General features: G+C 40.7%; 1 protein-coding gene and 1 long non-coding RNA gene across 4 annotated transcripts in view; one reads left to right on the plus strand and one right to left on the minus strand.

Annotated features, from left to right (window-relative positions):
- The window catches only part of LOC102920155 (EGF-like and EMI domain-containing protein 1), a 708,148-nt gene that overhangs the window by 643,728 nt on the left and 45,714 nt on the right, over positions 1–18,706 (plus strand). The gene's annotated exons all lie outside the window — the stretch shown is intronic.
- LOC143273811 (uncharacterized) lies at positions 1,818–16,817 on the minus strand. Its single transcript, XR_013052000.1, has 4 exons — positions 16,691–16,817; positions 12,670–12,738; positions 2,634–3,018; positions 1,818–1,953 (listed from the first exon to the last, which is right to left on the minus strand). It is a non-coding gene; the product is annotated as an uncharacterized LOC143273811 (long non-coding RNA).

The following is an 18,706-nucleotide window of genomic DNA, read 5'->3' on the forward strand; positions in this document are numbered from 1 at the left end:
TCCAGGAAAACTTCCATAATACTGAGTATTTTGTTATAGGGCAGGGAGAGAAATGGATATATATTTTACTCTGATGACATCCCTAGCTCCTAAAAATTCTGTGCCTCCTATATTAGAATTATATGGATTGTTTGGGGAGGGTGGGTAGAGACCAGTAGTCACCTGGTGAGTCAGAATGCATAAAGGCTACAATCCATCTGAAAATCTCAGTTCTGCTAGGAAGACAGAGAAGACGATGTAAGAAACACATCAACATGTTCAATTTCTTTGTTTGTAAGGAAGGTGGAGACGTAAATAATCGAATTAAAAATACTAGAGAAAGGTTCTAGGTAGCGTGACACAATCATGGAGGTGAAGCCTCCTATGTAGGGACCTGCTAAGCTGAAGCATGAGTTAGTTTGGAGTGAATTTGCTCTATAGCTTATGCCCAAAAGGATCTGTGGCTTGTTCGTAGGCAGCTGTTTTCAGGTTAGGAAACAGTAGAGGGAGAGATGCATTCCCCAGCACCATAAACACATTGAAGGCTCCGACTGAAGCTTCACAGAGGTGACCATAGTCTGTCGTTTATACTTTATGGGCTAAGGATTGTTATCAGAATATCCCAGATGCATAGCTTTCAGCATCATCTCTTAATTTATCATGGCTTCAGAAACGATAGCCTGGTGCACTGAGACTGTCACTCACGTGATTACACTGCCACCATGTGGCTTAAAGAGCTCTCTCAATTAAGACGCAGCCTCCTAAGGAAAGGGACAATAAAAAATGTTAACGACCTTACCTATTTTTGGTGTTCATTTATCTTTTGTTACCGTTTAATAGCTGCATGGAGTAATGAAGGTGTACAGTTAGGGAGCAGCAACGTGAAGGGGGGGCTCTGGCAACTAATTCTGCATAGTTCTTCACGGACCCATCTTCTACCCAGGGAGGACCTGGCACCTTCGCCAGCAAAAGTGCATTGTCCACCTTGCCAGCATAGTCTAGCGGCTGCCCCGAAGAATCACAGAATTCCACTATCAAGCTCCACAGATAGGTGTTCCTTAAGCTGACACTCCCAAAAAGCAGCTAGAACATCACCCAAGGATTCACCAGAGTAGTGGTTCTCAACCTTCCTAATGCTGTGACCCTTTAGGACAGTTCCTCATGTGGTGGTGACCCCCAGCCATAAAATTGTTTTGCTGCTACTTCATAAATGTAATTTTGCCATTGTTATGAATCATAATGTGAATATCTGTGTTTTCCAAAGGTCTTAGAGGAGACCCCTGTGAAAGGATCATTTAACCCCAAAGGGTTCATGACCCATAGGTTATGAACAATTGCATTAGAGGCTAAAATGTTTCTGCTCTACCTCAAGTACGGAATGAAAAGGTCTGAAGAAAGAGACCAGGGATCCAGATTTCAAAAGTTCTTGAGGATGGCAAAATGTCTCAGAAGGCGATGCTTGCCTTGCAAGCATGAGGGTCTGAGTTGGATCCCCAGAGCCCGCATGAAAGGGCCAGGAATGCTGCTGGTACATGTTAGTTATCACAGTTCTGGGAGGTGGAGCTAGGCAGGTTTCCCAGAACTTGCTGCTCAGCAAGGCTAGCCTTCTTGCTGATCTCTAGCCAGTGAGAGATCCTACCTCAGAAAATGAGGTGGACTGTGTCTGTGGATCAACCTTGAGATCGCCTTTTGGTCTCCACCTACATGTGCACACACTTGCACTTACAGGCATTCACACACACACACACACACACACACACACACACACACACACACACACCCTTTCACACAATTCTAATTATCCAATCTACAAACATTCACCTCTTCTGGAGTGTATTAACATAGTTTTTATTTTAGGGAGTATTCAAGTGAACCACTTACTCCAGAGTCCCTAAAACGGGCTCTACAGATGTGGAAGCCAGGAGTCCTCGAGCTTTCTATCAGGTTTGGTTACCCAGTGCCATGAACGTCTGCCTGAGGAGGAAGCAGAACATGCAAACATGTGCCCATTGCCATCTCCGACCAGGGCATTCCTTCCCTCTCTAACTCTAACTGAAGCTGCAGTGGCCAACCTGGAATAAATCTTTTAACCTTTTAAGATTAGTGGAGCACAAGTCAATTATGAGTGAGTCTTGATTAATTAGGCCATTTCTTAGACACTGAAATCACAGTTTTATGAAGGGAACCTAAAAACATAAAAGACCCTGGAGGCTCTGAGGATGTCAGGAAAGAAAAATGGAATGGTATGAACAGGCAGACCTGCTAACCTGCTTCCTAACTCAATGGTAGCATGCAGTAAAATTGCCCATGTTAGCAGAACTTCTGATGTCTCCAAAATGAAGAACCAAACCTAGAAGTTTAAAATGGAACGTTGTATTTATTGTGTGGATTCAATTTTAAGCATAGGTTGAATTAAAGGGATGGAGGCTCCTTGTTGTTTAAGTCTGTTCACTGAATCTAAACTGTACTTTTTCAGATAGACAGCTAATAAAAGTCATGGGCACCACTGCAGCAGCCATTAATGATGCAGGGATCCTGTTGAGCCAATTAGTCTGAACATATTTCCGTGTCTCTGTGTAAATATAAGTTTGCAAAGCATGGAAACCCAGCACTGCATCACAGAGGGAAATTATTTTCATTAGCAATGAACTTACTTTAAATGCAGCTGGAGTGAAGAATCCAAATGCACATCCCCAAAGTGTCACATTGGAGGAAGAAAGTACTCCATCTTTCTAGTGTGATGTGTTAGTTACTTTTCTGTGATGAAATAAACTTAAGGAAGGAAGAGTGTGTTCTGATCACTGTTTGAGGATGAGGTCCATCACAGTGGGGAAGGCACGGCGACAGGATGTGAAACAGCTGGCCACATTGCATTTGCAGACAAGAAGCAGATGAGGATGGGTGCTATTGTTCAGATCTGTTTCTTCTTTTTATTTCTGTCTGGGATCCCAGATCGTGGAATGCTGGAGGCAGCTATAGAAGGTGAATCTCGTGCCTCACAAACGTGTCACGTGGTTTGTCTCCTAGATGACTGTAATGCTGAACAAGTTGACCTCAACATTAACCACTGCACGTGAAATGTATATTCACATTTTAAAAATCTAACAAACACAACATACATAGGGTAAAATACTAAGACTATATGCAAACTTATCGTGTTGTTTATTCTTGGTGACATATAAAATACTAAATACAAAACAACAAATTCTAAGTATGAAAGTCTAGAGCCAGGCATAAATTTAAGGTACTTACTTGTAGCAAAACATCATTATCTACTTTTTATCCTTGGTTGTGATAGAAATGCTTAATGCATAGCTGGTGTATTGATAGAGTAAGTATCCCTCGAGTGGGTTTTCTTTGCTAAGCCTATTTTTCTGTGGCTGGATCTTCACTATTCTGGCTGCATTCAGGATTCACAAGCGGCTGTCTCATTGTATCCCCACACGGATGTTAGGTGGCAGGACTTAGAACCAATCAACTATAGTTCCATTCTTAGTTTTTACCATGACTTCTTTTACTTTTCTTGTACATTTTTAGGGAGGTGTTCTGCCACTGAGCCACACTCCAGATCTCTTATACATTTGTGGAGATTTTATATCATCTTACAAATAATAGTTTTTTTTATAACATTTTGACACAGCCTTAGTTTTGTATTTTGTCTGGCCCTCACCCTATTCCTACTGCCCCCACCTCGCTGCTTCCTGTGCCTGCTCACACCCTTCCACACACAGTATCCTCTTTCAGCGTCAAGTAGCAGGTGTTCTGTTTCTGTTACCACACTCCTCTCTTGTGTCTCCTATTATCTCCACTGTAAATACTCACTCTCACTTAAATACAAACATATAAAGTAGAAGCTATGACCAATACACAGCAAGAACATGTTGTGTTTGTCTTCCTCTGCCATTCCTGGGCATATTCCTAGAGGACTCTATCCTTCTGCAGAAATACTTGCTCATCCATGTTTATTGCTGCTCTAAATAAAATAACTAATAAATTGAATCATCATGAATGTCCATAAACTGATAAGTGCATAATGACAATGTGGTACATGTATGCCATGGAATTTTATTGAGTCATAAACAAAAAATAAAATTTTCAGGAAAATTGATGGAACTGGTCATTTACATTATATTATATAATATTATATTATATAATATTATATTATTATATTATATTACCCAGGATCTTTATGGCTTCCTTCCAAAACTAATAAAATACATGTGGCTGAACTGATTTGACAGCATCTTTGAGATGATGTGATGGGAGAGATAATTGGCTTAAGTTCCTATGCTCACACAGAGGTGAACATGATTCTGGCCACCAGGGGGCCCATGTTCCTATGTTCTTCCAATTCTCCGTGCAACCGAGGTTTGAGGAATGCTTCAGACAGGCGGCTAGATGTAACAGAAAGGCCTGACCAAAGTCTCTTGCCCTGTACTTGCGGTCACACCTGTGGTTCTGCATGCGGGTATTTTATTTTTCTTCCTAATGCATCTGAGTTTCAGGATCATTTCATTACAATACGTAATCATTTTGGTAGGGATCAACACAGCAGGATTCCCTTATCTGACGGCACTGGGACAGGAGGCAGATGAAGACTTTCACATGGTTCCTCTCCTCTCTCCAAGAGGAGGATAGACACCAGCAGACCAAAAGAAGCAGCTGCATACAGTGGCATTGGGTGCATCACCTCCTTCTGGCAGTGAGACCCTGTCTCAAAAATAAAAAGTGGACAAAAAAGCTGGGATAGACTCAATGGTCCTACACTTAATTAGTAGTCATAAAATTCTACACTGAGAGAGAGCGAGCATTTCATGGCATTCACTGAGTGTAAGAATAGTGCTTGAGGTCCACGGAGAAACAAAGGACAAAGAGAAGTCTGTCCCAAGCAGCCGCGGATGGCTTCATGGAAGGGGTGACATTTGTACGGAGTCCCCTGAGATTAATATCCACTTCTCTGGTGACGAAAAAGATGATTAGATAGGGAGAGCCGGAGAAGCTGCTACGACAGCTTCTCTTTATCCAAGGTGAATAAGGTCTGAGGTCTTCAGCAGAGGCCTGAACATATAGACACGAGCAAACCCTACATGTACACGTAAGTATCTAGAGAGCTACAGATATCCCTGTATATACGTACCTATGATAAAGCGTAATTCATATGTGTGCAAGGAAGACATTAACAATAATAATTCAGCCGGGCGGTGGTGACGCACGCCTTTAATCCCAGCACTCGGGAGGCAGAGGCAGGCGGATCTCTGTGAGTTCAAGGCCAGCCTGGGCTACCAAGTGAGTTCCAGGAAAGGCGCAAAGCTACACAGAGAAACCCTGTCTCAAAAAAACAAAACAAAACAAAACAAAAAACCAATAATAATTCAAACAAGTTAGAACATTCATATACTATATCAAAATTTATTCTAATATTTTATTTCTAGCATCCTTCATTTAATATCTCAGACCAAGGTCGGCAGGTGGTAGCATAGACCACAGAAAGCACAGCTTTGGACACTGGTTTACTAGGGCAGCTAATTATTTGTGACAAGAATGTATGCCAACTCATTTATTTGAAGTCTAGTAACTGGTTACTGTAATGAACTCAATGAACTATTACTCGAATTCAAGAGTAAATGAGTGAGCTGGGCGATGGTGGTGCACACCTTTAATCCCAGCACTCGGGAAGCAGAGGCAAGCGGATCTTTGTGAATTTGAGGCCAGCCTGGACTACAGAGTGAGTTCTAGGAAAGACTCCAAAGTTACACAGAGAAACCCTGTCTCAAAAAACCAAAAAACCAAAAAACAAAACAACAACAACAAAAAAAAAACCAAACAAAAACCAAGAGTAAATGTAGCTTGGTAGCGCAGTATTTTTCTATCATAATCACAGTCCTGATATGATCTCTTGTCAAAATGCAAAATAAATAAAACAATGCCAAATGATTTGCATGTAGGTCAGTGGGACAGTGCCTGTTTGAATAAAGGAGATAAGACTGGCCAGAGACAATACCAAAAATGTCACTTAGTCATTGACCAATGTCCCTTGTGCACCAAGACCTACTAAGAGAGTGTTTAAAAGTGCAGTTCCTGAACCTGGAGTACAGAGTGCTGAGTCAGCACCTCATGGGACTGAGCCAAGAAACCATTCCCCTCTGAGTTCTGAGAAAACACTCTTTCAGCCTTTAAGTTTTAAGAGACTCTCAGAATTTTAGAGGATGTGTTTAAAACAAACAAACAAACAAAACTGTGCAAACTCTCCCTAGAAAAACGTGTATGCATATTCATTCATTTTTGCTAACTCTTCCAGAGGGATCCCAGACTTGTGGTCTCAGACTAGTAACCGCTGAAATGAAGCTTGCTAACAACTAACTCAGACAAAGCCAGATAAGCACGGCTGTCAGCAGGACTACAGCCAGCAAGGCTTTTAGACAAAGTTAAGGAATACATACAGTCCCTCCTAAGCTGTCTTGTTCAGGACCACCCTAATCTCATCTTGTCAGTGTTTACTATGAAAGAGACATACCCACATTCACAACGAGAAGAATTCATGCTGTGAGCCAGGAATTTTCTAGGTCATTTCCACCCTAAGCAAAGCATTTATTGAAAAATTGCAATGTTTCAAAAGCAGAAACAAACATAGTTCATGACCATTCAGAAACTGATATATATTATATATGTAATGTTTTGCCCTGTTTCAAATAACAAATGAAGCTTCTGGCATTTTGGAATGTATGAGTTAACTTCTTAACTGTTTATGTACTTAATGTTCCACCAATTTAGATTGTATCTAAAAATGTTGCTATCTACCTGATAATCTAGTGTTTGGGAACCACAGAATGGTTCTGTCTCCACAAAGATGGAAAGCGCTATCGGTATCTGCAAATAACAACTGAAAAGGTTTGTTGCTGGGGATAGGTCACATGAAATAAGATAAAGCCTATGAAAACAGCGCTTTAGGAAAGTCATGGCTGAACTCTAAGGACCTAGATTGCTTAATGCAAACAGTGTGTGTGACTTTGGAGATCTGGGGCAGCTTTCCTCAGTCAATGAACGCATGTCTGCTTATGGGAGGCCAACGTGGAAGAGTTCTGAAGCACAACTTACAATTATTTGTATCTGGAGCAGAAATCATTGAACTTAGCCAGATCTGGAGCAGTGTCAGGAAACAGGTGAAGCAGTTGACTTGACAGTGAAGAACACTGTTTGGTAAACTACAGTGTGAGGAGATGCTCAGGGACCCAGAGTGTTGGACAGTAAAGAGCAAACATGTTCATTCCATAAGCTAGACTGTCATTCCACATGCTTCTAATCACTGATGAACAAATAACTTCATTTTGTGATCTCAACTGATAACATGGATTTTTGCTCAACACTGTTTTGGAAACTATTTTGTACTGATCAATGTTGGCTGTGCCCATTTTTTTATGTGTAAAAAGTTGAGTTGTGTAAGTAGACAGCACACTAGTTTTTCATTCTCCTGAGAGAAGGGCTATCAGCTGTTTCCCATTTTTTCATATCAGCACAGCTTTTCAACACTTATCTTTCTATACATCTCCTTGAACAAACAAGGCATGGTTTCTTTATGGTTTGCATTAATGAGCCCACTTGTTGGGTAGAAGACTACCATATTTTCCATTGGCCTTATTAAATAATACCAAATTGGTCCCCAAAATTGATAAACCACTTATTTGTGCATTATAAATAAATTACTTTGTTGCCTCAATTTGTGTCAAGTTTTAAAGGAAATATTTTTAATTTTCTGATCACTGTAAAGTTTTATATCATTTCAAAGATTGTCTCTTCCAGTATACTTACTTCCATGGATTATGGGTTAATATTCCATTCTACTTTCTACACACCAAGTATTAATCTTGGAATCAGTTGGGTTCTACCCATGAACAAATTGGAGAGCCCCGTATTATTAGTGCTTATGTTCTACCTAGAATAAATACACCACAAACAAGGAACATATCAAGTACATTTACAGTCTAGTGGGAGGTAACTGCCATTGGAAATGGACAAAGTAGAAGCAAATACAGACAACAATAAGTGGGATCAGGCATGCAGAGTAGACACCACACTTCACTTGGTAAGCAGACTCTTAAAGGTAGGCATTGCTGAAGAGGCAGGATTGGAGTCACAGTGAGAGATTAAGAACATGGGGCCAGGGCCAGCAGTAGCAGAGAACAAAGAAGTTTATGGAGATGAAGTCAGAAGACCTGAGGGATCTGTTCTGTGGACTTTGGGGAAACTGTGAAACAGGCTTCCACTGAGTGAAAGGGGTGAAAGTGCTGAAGCGATCGGAGCAGAGGACAGGCATGATATGAGGACAGGCATGATGCGGGGGCAGGCGTGATGCCAGGACAGGCATGATATGAGAACAGGCATGGTGCAAGGACAGGCGTGATGCTAGGACAGGCGTGATGCTGGGACAGGCACGATATGAGGACAGGCATCGTATAAGGACAGGCATGGTGCAAGGACAGGCGTGATGCCAGGACAGGCGTGATGCCAGGACAGGCATGATATGAGAACAGGCATGGTGCGAGGATAGGCATGGTGCAAGGACAGGCATGATGCCAGGCGTGATGCCAGGACAGGCATGATGCAAGGACAGGCGTGATGCCAGGACAGGCATGATATGAGAACAGGCATGGTGCGAGGACAGGCATGGTGCGAGGACAGGCGTGATGCTAGGACAGGCATGATGCTGGGACAGGCATGGTGCGAGGACAGGCGTGATGCCAGGACAGGCACGATATGAGGACAGGCATGGTGCGAGGACGTTCTTGCTCCCACCAGCTGCATGTGTGCAGTGGCTTCTCGGCAAAGACCAACTTGGCTAAGCCTGTCTTGGAGAGTGCTGGCTACAGCGTTTAGAAAGCTGTGAGCAGTGCCTGGGTGGACAGCCACGCTCGCCCTTGGATAAGCAGGATGAGCTCTGGTCGTGAGTTTCCTACCTTTCCTTTGGGCACTGCTGCTCTGCTCTCCGTGCCTTAGCTGACTCACTAGTCACTCAAAACTGAGACAGCTCCTTAGGCCACTTCTCTGCCAGGCTCTGGCCCAGCTGTGGTGCGAGCCTTGTCTTTGATGCCCGAGGACACGATGAGTGGTAAGTCTTGTCGTATTCATTTTGCAGAAGTCAGATAGAAACCAGATCTCTCCTGGTCCCTGAGTGTTTCATTACACTCTGGTGCCTACCATGTGTGGGGAGGCTGTCAGTGAAGATTGAAACAACATGCTTGAACAAGATGCTGCTGAGTATTGCAGAAGGCCGGGTTAAGAGTTCTTAAAGTAGCAACTATTTAAGTGTGGATGATTCTCCAACGTGCCTGGCCTTCTTCATATTTGAAGCTAGTGTGTGAGGAGAGCTATGGTCCTCCTTTTGCTTAAGAAATTAAGCAAAATGTATGGGATGAGTTATGGGTATCCAAACTACTTAAAGAAACTGAGTTTGAACTTGATATAGTAAACTAACATGGTAACTTACCACTCAAAGCCAGGAGGAATAAATGGCTCCTCATATCCTAAGAAATTCAAAATCTAAGAAGGAAGTCATTTCTACCATGATGCATTTTTTCATTTAAAAAATTTGAGTGTCTCTGTGTATGGTGTGCATGTGTATGTGCGTGTGATATTCACATGTGTATGTGTGCATGAGCTGAATCACTTCCCCAGCTACCCAGGAGGATTTTAATAACAGTCACTTTTCTTCTATCTGATTTAAGAAGGCACCATATGCTGATACGTCTGTTCTCCTTATACATTCATGTATTCATCTCCATCTGAAGGTAACACACACGGTCCAAACCCCACATGAGTTTTATCATCTGGGAGACTGAGGCAACAATCTGAATCTCAAAATTCAGGATTGTTCAAAAGCACACGTAGATCAGTGACAACTGTTACCTTTTTATTACAACAGATAAAGGCCAAGTGATAGGCCTTGTCTTTTTCCTGGGCCTTGAGGTCCAAGATAATTATGTTTTGCCTGTAGGTACAGTTCACTTGGGACAAGGTCATGACAAATTGTTTCAATGTCCAGTTCTGACAAATCAATGGGTGTATAATGTGTTCTGTGGATAATCTACATCTGTGTATCTGTAATAGGGAAGCCAAGCAGTCTGCTCCAAGTCAGGCCTACCTTCCAGCTTTGTCTGCAGGAACCCAGTGAATCTAGAGAGTCAAACATTATGAATGTGTGATGCCCAGGTGAAATAACATTTCCTTTTTGATGATCATTCTTTGTAACAAAAGCAAGGCAGAGCATGTGAGATAGATTTGCTAAAATCCTGTGTTTATCTACTATTATAAATTATCTACTAGAAAACTCAAGAAGATAAGATGTTTGTCCCAATATGCAGCCTCTCAGGCAGGCACAGCCTGACGAACATATAGAACTAGCAATCTCTATGACTGGCCGGGAAAATTATTTGCATTGTCTCTACTTCCTAGGATAATATAACAAATTTCTTCTTCTCACACTTGGAAGTTCAGCTGGAAGTTGTAGGTGCCTCTCTCACTCAATGATACATCTGCACAGGAATATACAAAGCAGGGTTACTGTGTTAATTTTTTCAATAGATTTTCTTTGGCCTCTGTAAAAATGTGAGTTCAATCATTGAAGAACATAAAGGGTTAAGTTCCAAGTTCATACCACAGCCTTATCCCTTGACACTCCCTCCCCTTTCACCATGAAAATATGCTCATGTGAAGTGAATTCTGAAACCGAATCTGCTAAACACGCTCTGCATTTGGTACCAGATTTGTGTGGCGACATTCAAACTTCTGCCATGGCCATTGCAATGTAAATAGGAAATTCTAAATGTGATTTGAATTGCCCTTTGGGGAGTTTTGCAATGAGAGACGGTACATTTCCAAGGTAGCCAATAGTTAATAGCAAGCCTCTGCTGTGGGCTTGGAGACTGTTCTGCATCACAGAGCAAGTTGACAGGAAGCTCTGCACGCCTTCAGTTGGACCGAGGGAACTTGGCGGTTGACGTGGCCATATATAGTTCTGAAATATTTTCTCTCGTTGGAAATGTTTTAGGTCAGACCATGAACACCAGCGCCTTCATTACTCAGGAAAACGATTCCATTTTGAGGTGGCAAAGGCCTTCGGGCATTCGAGTTTAGAGGCTAGTGTGTCCAGGGCTGATTGTCTATTAGCAAGGAACTTGTGCAATTATTAAGTGTCAGCATTTGCTGTAATCTAGACTAGAAAAGAGGCTCTCACAGCAAAGAATGCAATTGGTGTTGAAAATACATCAGGAATTCAAATTTGCCAAAATGTTCCCAGGATTTCTAAACTAAGAAGTACAGTTTGTGTGACTGAATTGTGTGTATAATTTTAATGCTGCCTGATACAAAATTTGAGCTGATTCTATCCACGTATAACAAATGGGGGAAGTTGAGGCTTTTCCAGAACATGGAATAAAACTGTTTTAAGGAAAAGGAATTGCTAAAGTTGCCCACTAGAGGGCAGAGGCTCACTCACTCATTGTGAGTTTGGACCAATGTTTAAAAAGAAACTCAAACCTCATTTTTATTATATCATATAGGCACAGATATATTGCAAAAATATTGTAAGAAAAATAATGAGAAATATTTAAAATGATAGGTCCAGAACTGTGTGCCACAAATAAAAACTTCTCTGGGTTTTCTCATCCCAAGCCCCAGACACAGCGTCACCCTATACAGGCAAGCACAGCACACTTTCATGTAATTGCAATTGTACCAAAGACTCTTGTGTTGCTTAAGTATTCACTCATTAAATTATGATACACATGTTATACCAACCCACTAAGATCTGCCTTTCCCACATTCTGTTGCTTGTCTCTGAAATGATTTGCTTAACAAATCAACTACAGGTAATGTTCAGGATTTGCTCAGTACTTTTCAGAACTTGCACAGTACAGAATATAGTCATAGGTTTCTTGTAACTATTTTTGTAAATTAAATCCCCTAGACTCAGAGTTGAAAGGCTTGTTAACTAAAATATATTATATTAGCTATAATTAACTAGTAACTATAATCACTATTATAAATCATGCCTATGTTCCAAACAAAAGGTCTCACCAGTTTACACTCACACTAGGTGTGTGAGATTGGGCCTGTGAAGCCCGACCTTAACAAACAGGGGGCATATCAAACTATTGTGGTGCCAGTTCTGAAAGTTCTTCGACCTACAAAAATATCAGCTACTGAAATTGCTATTCTAGACAATCTTGTTAACTTGAAAACATTTGTTTTAAAACTTTTTTTTTTTTTTTTTTTTTTTTTTTGGTTTTTCGAGACAGGGTTTCTCTGTGTAGCTTTGCGCCTTTCCTGGAGCTCACTTGGTAGCCCAGGCTGGCCTCGAACTCACAAAGATCCGCCTGCCTCTGCCTCCCGAGTGCTGGGATTAAAGGCGTGCGCCATGTTTTAAAACTTTTGCCAGGACATGGAAATAGGCTTACCAAAACACTTCATTAGGCAAATGGACGTGACTTCCCCAAGCCAGTGAGAGGATACCCACTTGCATGTCTAAGGAAATGCTCCCTTTGCTCCCTATCACCTTCACATCATCTAAATGTTCCTGCTTATTGTAAAAACCACAAATCAAGATGGTGGGAGAGCATTGCGGTCTACACGTGAGACAATTCTTTGGCCTTCTCTTTCATATCACTTTAACATGCTTCAAATCTGAATTTTACTTACCTTGTTTAGCCTCTTTCTCCTGTTCTCCAAAGAGGCTGTCACAGTTTTGTCCATTCTTTTCTTCCTGTTCTAAAAGGCAACACAAGCATTTGCTTTGAATTTTCAACAAAAATGCCCTCAATACAAATGTCAAGCATTTTTTCCTATCAAAGCATTACATTGTACTTAACACAAAGAGTCTTTGGTACAATGGGTTAAACATTCACCCAAATAATACCACAAAAATTGGTAAGGATGCAACAGCTTCACTCATTTTCCTTTAAAAGAAAATCTGCTTTTTTGGTGAGAGCCATATGTATCCTACATGACCCAAAATTAGCCATCAAGGATGGACCCATGTTGAAAAATGTGAAGCATGCAAGACTTCTCTCTGGACACCCTACACACACATAAACACACACACATACACACACACACACACACACACACATAAACACACACACACACACACAACCAGTATGGCTGCCATCTGGTTCCCATGGTCTCCTTCTATCTACCCATCACCTACTGTATTCAGCTTTGCCCAGGAGTCCCAACAGAGAGGAAGATGTTCTCAGCTTCCTTGTTGGTTGGTTGCACTAACAAAATATAAAGAGGGATATTGAGAGACTCAAGGGAAACTAAGAGAAGGGGGAGCAGGAGCTCTGCCTTTGCAGGCTGCTCATAGCTGGACTCTGTGCCTGCTCATGAGGAGAGGTTGCCAGATTGGATTAGCAGAATAGGGATTAGACAAAGGATGGAGCCGAGTATCACTACTTCCTTCCTGTTTACTTCTTTTCCTGTGGATCCTTTGGTGTCATTCTGTTTTATTGTCACAAATACTTCAAGTTTTAGAAGAGATTGTTTTAAATCCATATTCCAGCTTTCATGAAGCAGCCCCTTCCTCCTCTGCTGCCTACCCCAAGCAGATGAGGATCAGATGAGGATTGAGTGCTTTGAAAATTTAGGCTTTCCTTTGTGAGTTCCAATTTTTAGATAACTAGTGAGTTTGGAGTGAAGGAAAAAGACAGTGTTGTTATTCAACATCAGCTTCTGCACTAAGACAAAAGGTACTGTTCACCAGCTTCTGGAATAAGATATAGGATACTGCACCAGCTTCTGGACTAAAATATAGGTACTGTTCATCAGCTTCTGGACTAAGGCAGGGTACTGTTCATCAGCTTCTGGACTAAGACAGGGTACTGTTCACCTGCTTCTAAGGCATAAGCACAAATACACAGGGTACTGTTCAAAAGGACTAAGGTATAGGGCACTGTTTAAAAGGAACATTCACATGGACTCAGGGTGATGATGTGTGGAAAACAGATTATGTATACAGGATGAACTCCTGATAATGACTGTTGTATAGTATAATCATTAAGTAAAAAAAAATGTACTTACCAAATAGGAAGGAAAGAGATTTGTGTAGATAATTTTGCATTTACACCTGCCTTGCACCATAAATTTTTGTGTTGAAAGTATGATGTGCGATTATGAAGTTCTTATTAGATTATAATTTCTTATTAGTTGAGTAAAATGACCTTTGGACTAAATGCTTTAAAACAGGGGCTTCAGGGAAGGTTTCATGGGTAAAGTGCTAATTCAAACATAGAGACCTAGTTCAGATCCAAGAATCCTAGCAAGTTACATGCCTGTGACTCCAGCACTGGGCAGCAAAGACATGCAGATCCTTGGGGTTTGCTGGCCTGCTAGTCTAGCTCAATCGACAAGCTCCAGATTCAGTGAGAGACCCCATCTCAAAAACAAAGTAGAGAGTGACAGAGAAAGAAACCTGAAGGGAATCTTTGGGTCTCCATATAAGCATACACAGGTGAGTGCACCTCCTACGTGCAAATACATCACATACAAAATAAAATATTTAATTGTTGCATAGTCTTTTTTTAAATTTTTTTTTGTTTTTTTTTTTTTGTTTTTTTTTTTCGAGACAGGGTTTCTCTGTGTAGCTTTGCGCCTTTTTTGAAATTCACTCTGTAGACCAGGCTGGCCTCGAACTTACAGAGATCTGCCTGCCTCTGCCTCCCGAGTGCTGGGATTAAAGGCGTGCGCCACCACCGCCCGGCTGCATAGTCTTCTTAATAGATATTGTTGATGAAGTTCTCTGTGTTCCACATCAAAGAGACAATGAGTAGTTTTACAGGACGTCTTTAAACCCGACTAAAAATGCAAGAGTTCTTTGTATTTGAATAGTGTATGTCCAGAGCCTAAAACTAAGGTTGATTCATTTGCTAGACATTAGACCAGAGCACAGAAAGAAGAGGGTGGGGAGGAAGAGGAAGAGAGAAGAGGAAAAGAGAGGGTGAAGGTGTTGTTTTCCGTTTCTCAGCCTGATCAGGTAGATCTCTGTGAGTTGAGCTGTTGCTCAAGTGCACAGCATCCCAGTGCCTCCCTGCCTGGGTTGAAGCTAGTGAAGACAATGAACAGTGGAGGGAGCAATCTGTGACAATGCTGTGTAGACATGGATGTGGACACTTGCAGGTCTCCAGTTTTCACTTGCTCCCCACTTTATTTTTCAGTAGATCTTACAGTTTTAGTAGCGTACACTCAAAAGTTGTTTTATTCTATGCTCATCTTGCAAAAGTGCCCACTTAAAATTATCTTCCCACTGTGGTATGGAGAAAGGAGCTATAAATGCCCAGTCTTTAGAAGTGATACAAGTTTTGATCAGCTCAATAACTTAGAAGATAAAAAAAAAGCAGGGCCAGGGAGGATAAGCAAAACAATCAGACAAGATACAGACATTTTCATTTCAATCAGTACATTGTTGTTGCTTAGTCCCAGTTAGACACATATGGATGCACTAGCATCAGAGGGTGGTAGGTGTTACTTGTATCCTTGGGTATACACACACACACATGCCATTTGGATCCTTAGATGCCGGTGAATGTCACTTCCTGTTAAGTTGTATCTCCAGAGTCCTGCCCCCAACCTCAAAATGCTCATCTATTTTGACAAAACCCACTGGTGCCATACTTATGATCTTCAGCTTCATAATAACTTACAGTGTGGCAAACTATTAAAAGAGAAATGTCCATAGTATTTCTGGGATATATCATCTTTTGTTAGAAACATGTAACCACAAAGCACTCTGGGAAGAACTCTCCCAAGAACTTATTTATTTATTTATTTATTTTTGTAGAAAAGTGATGTTTTTTCTTTCTAGAACAATTTCCAAGAAGATTTTATTTGCAAAACCAATACTTTTATGGAGACATCAAGAGAAGCAATATTGAGTTATTGTATTTCCAAACTGATAACAAGGAGGTCAACACTTTCCAAATTTGAAGCAGGAAAGTAAAACAATAAATATAACTAAAAACTATTAGGATTGCTGCTATCATCAATGCTCACATTTTTAAAATATTTAACTTTGACTTTACTTGATTTCTGAACTAGATTTCTTATGTATTTATGTATACACACACACACACACACACACACACACACACACACACATTTTAGTTTCTGTTTTCCAATTGAAATATAGAGGAACAGAAGAGTCAGTATTACAGACCAAGAACATGACCTGTCAGTTCCTAAACTTTCAAATCTTTTTATTTCCCCTTAACTGTAGATCCACACTACTTGAATTCAGTTAAACCAACATTTAATAAAATTGTAGTCTAACTCACATGAGATTTAATATACCCTTAAATTCTTTTTCAGTGATCATATTTGGCCCAAATTTGTGTCTTTCCTTCTGGAGCAAGTTCTTCTCCTGTGTCTTCCACATAGCAGCCTTTTTGGTCTCTCTTACCTTTTCCTTTTGAAATCTTGCAGGTGCACCTGTTGAGAAGTAACTCCCTAATTTGATTTGCTTGTAGCAAAGAGATTGAGATATTATTCACACTCCTTTTTTGTACTCATAATCTCAAAATACCTTTGCTCCTAAGAGCTACACAGTTGGTGAACTCTCAAAGTGAAGCTATTTATTCATCAAACTCTGTTAAACCATGACAAAGCTGGTCCCTCTATATTTTATTAAACTCAATTAAGTAATGGAGTCTTTTGTAATCAAGCTCACCTTCATCTTCTAAGAGAAACCCATGGCACTTTGGAGTTTATAAGTTGCCGAATGTTCATGTCCTCATGGTGCTGAAGGTAGTTTGATTTATGTCTTGCCCTAGTTAAGATGCCCAGGCCCTTAAGCCTCTTTGCCTCTGAGTTAGAGGCTGAGGTCAAGTTAACAATACTAATCTGTCTCTGTTTGCAAACAATGAATCACCATTTGGATGTTAAGACTGCATAGTAAGCTTGGACTTGGCAGCTTGGTTCAAAGGTTGTCAGCAGAATGTATGAAAGTGGCTGGTGTCTGGAACTTCTGGTCACAGATGTCAAGGATTCTGTGATGAGGCCACCAATACTGGTGTGAATAATTGGTGAGAAGTGGGTGTGGCTAAGATGTGTTAGTCTCATGCCCAGTTTGGACTGAATGGATTTGATCTAGACTTAATAATATTAAAAGCTCCTCTAGTCATTCCCAGGGCACAAATGAAAATGCTTTCCAATTATTAAGGAAGAATATGACTTATTCAGGACAATATGGAAGAAAAGAGTGATAAAATGAAGCAGTGAATTTCCACTCCCTGGACCAAGTGAGTTGAGCTTAGGAAAGGATGGCGCTTCAAGGAGAGACACAATATTTTATTACTAATTAAATTAGACTTTGTTTTGGAGAATTGGCAGTTCAAGTAATTGGAGTTCAAACAAGTAATTCATAAAATTTAGAGGCCAACTGTCTTCAAGTATTCTGTTGTTCTGATTCCTTAGGAATTTAGTGATTGAAATGAAGAAAATACAGAGGTTGGCTTCACTTTGAGATTTTTCCAGATAACCTTAGTGCCTGTCACAGAGTTAGCATTAACACAGTATTTACAAATTGAGTGTGTGTGCCAATAGTGGATGATTTTGAGTAACTGTTTATACGAGTATTTTAAAAGAAAAGAACACTCAGTTTCACTAGCAGAGGAATAAAAGCAATGATTCTATACTTTGAATTGACAAAAACCCATTGACTTTCTTATAGGTATTGACTTTATTGCAACAAAATCTAAACTTTTCTAACTTAAGCAGGTGCATGTGAAGGCCAGAGGTTGGCATTTGAATGTCTTCCTCCATTGTTTCTCCACCTTAGGTTTTGATTCAGGGTCTCACATTGAACAACAAACCCAGCATTTCAGCTTGACTGACCAGCTCTGAAGATCCATTTATTTCCATTCCCTGGTGCTGAGATTCCAGGTGCATAGTGCCACACCCAACTTTTTGTTGTTTTTTAATGTGGGTACTAAATCCAAACTTGGTTCCTCACACTTGTGAAGCAAGCACTTTACCCCACCCCACCCCACCCCGAGCCATCTCCCTATCCTTTCTTGTATTTCCTAACTATAATTTATTTGCATTTTTACACCGTTGCTACCTATTTATCTGCAACGATAAGAGGGGTTTGCTCATGCTGGCTAAAAGATACATACTTCATATGTAAGAATGTAGGCTGATCAGTGATTGTTTCTGTGACCCAAGGAAGGGTGTGGGGAGGTTGTGGGGGGGGACTGTGGGTTGTGATGTTGTGACATGACTGAAAACAACTTCTTGATTTTTCTTTCCTTCTGAGAAATAGGATAGAGAATTCCATGAAAACAAAATGAATAACCCAATTATTCATATATGCTGTTTGATTACATCAAGAGTAAAATATGCTCTGTGGCTGGTGAAACAGAAGAGAGCACTAAGAGCTTTCCACTAAGCAGAGAGGTCTCTATCATTTTTAAAGTCATCTAATATATTTGTCCTCTTGATCTGTGGTCTTAATACACATCACAACATGAAATTTTACATGTTAGATTCATGACATGGAATTGTCTGTGAAGATATTTACTGGCATGATCCACACAACTATTGAACAAGGGCTCTACAGATTACAGCACTTGGTCAGCAGGGGTTACCAAGAAGGGCTGGGTGGCCCTGGTTTCAATGTACCTATCATTCAACTGACTTTAGGAATACTATAGGGATGTAATAACTAGGAAATCATACATCTTAA

This window comes from Peromyscus maniculatus, chromosome 6 (genome assembly GCF_049852395.1).
Source record: "Peromyscus maniculatus bairdii isolate BWxNUB_F1_BW_parent chromosome 6, HU_Pman_BW_mat_3.1, whole genome shotgun sequence".
NCBI lineage: Eukaryota > Metazoa > Chordata > Mammalia > Rodentia > Cricetidae > Peromyscus > Peromyscus maniculatus.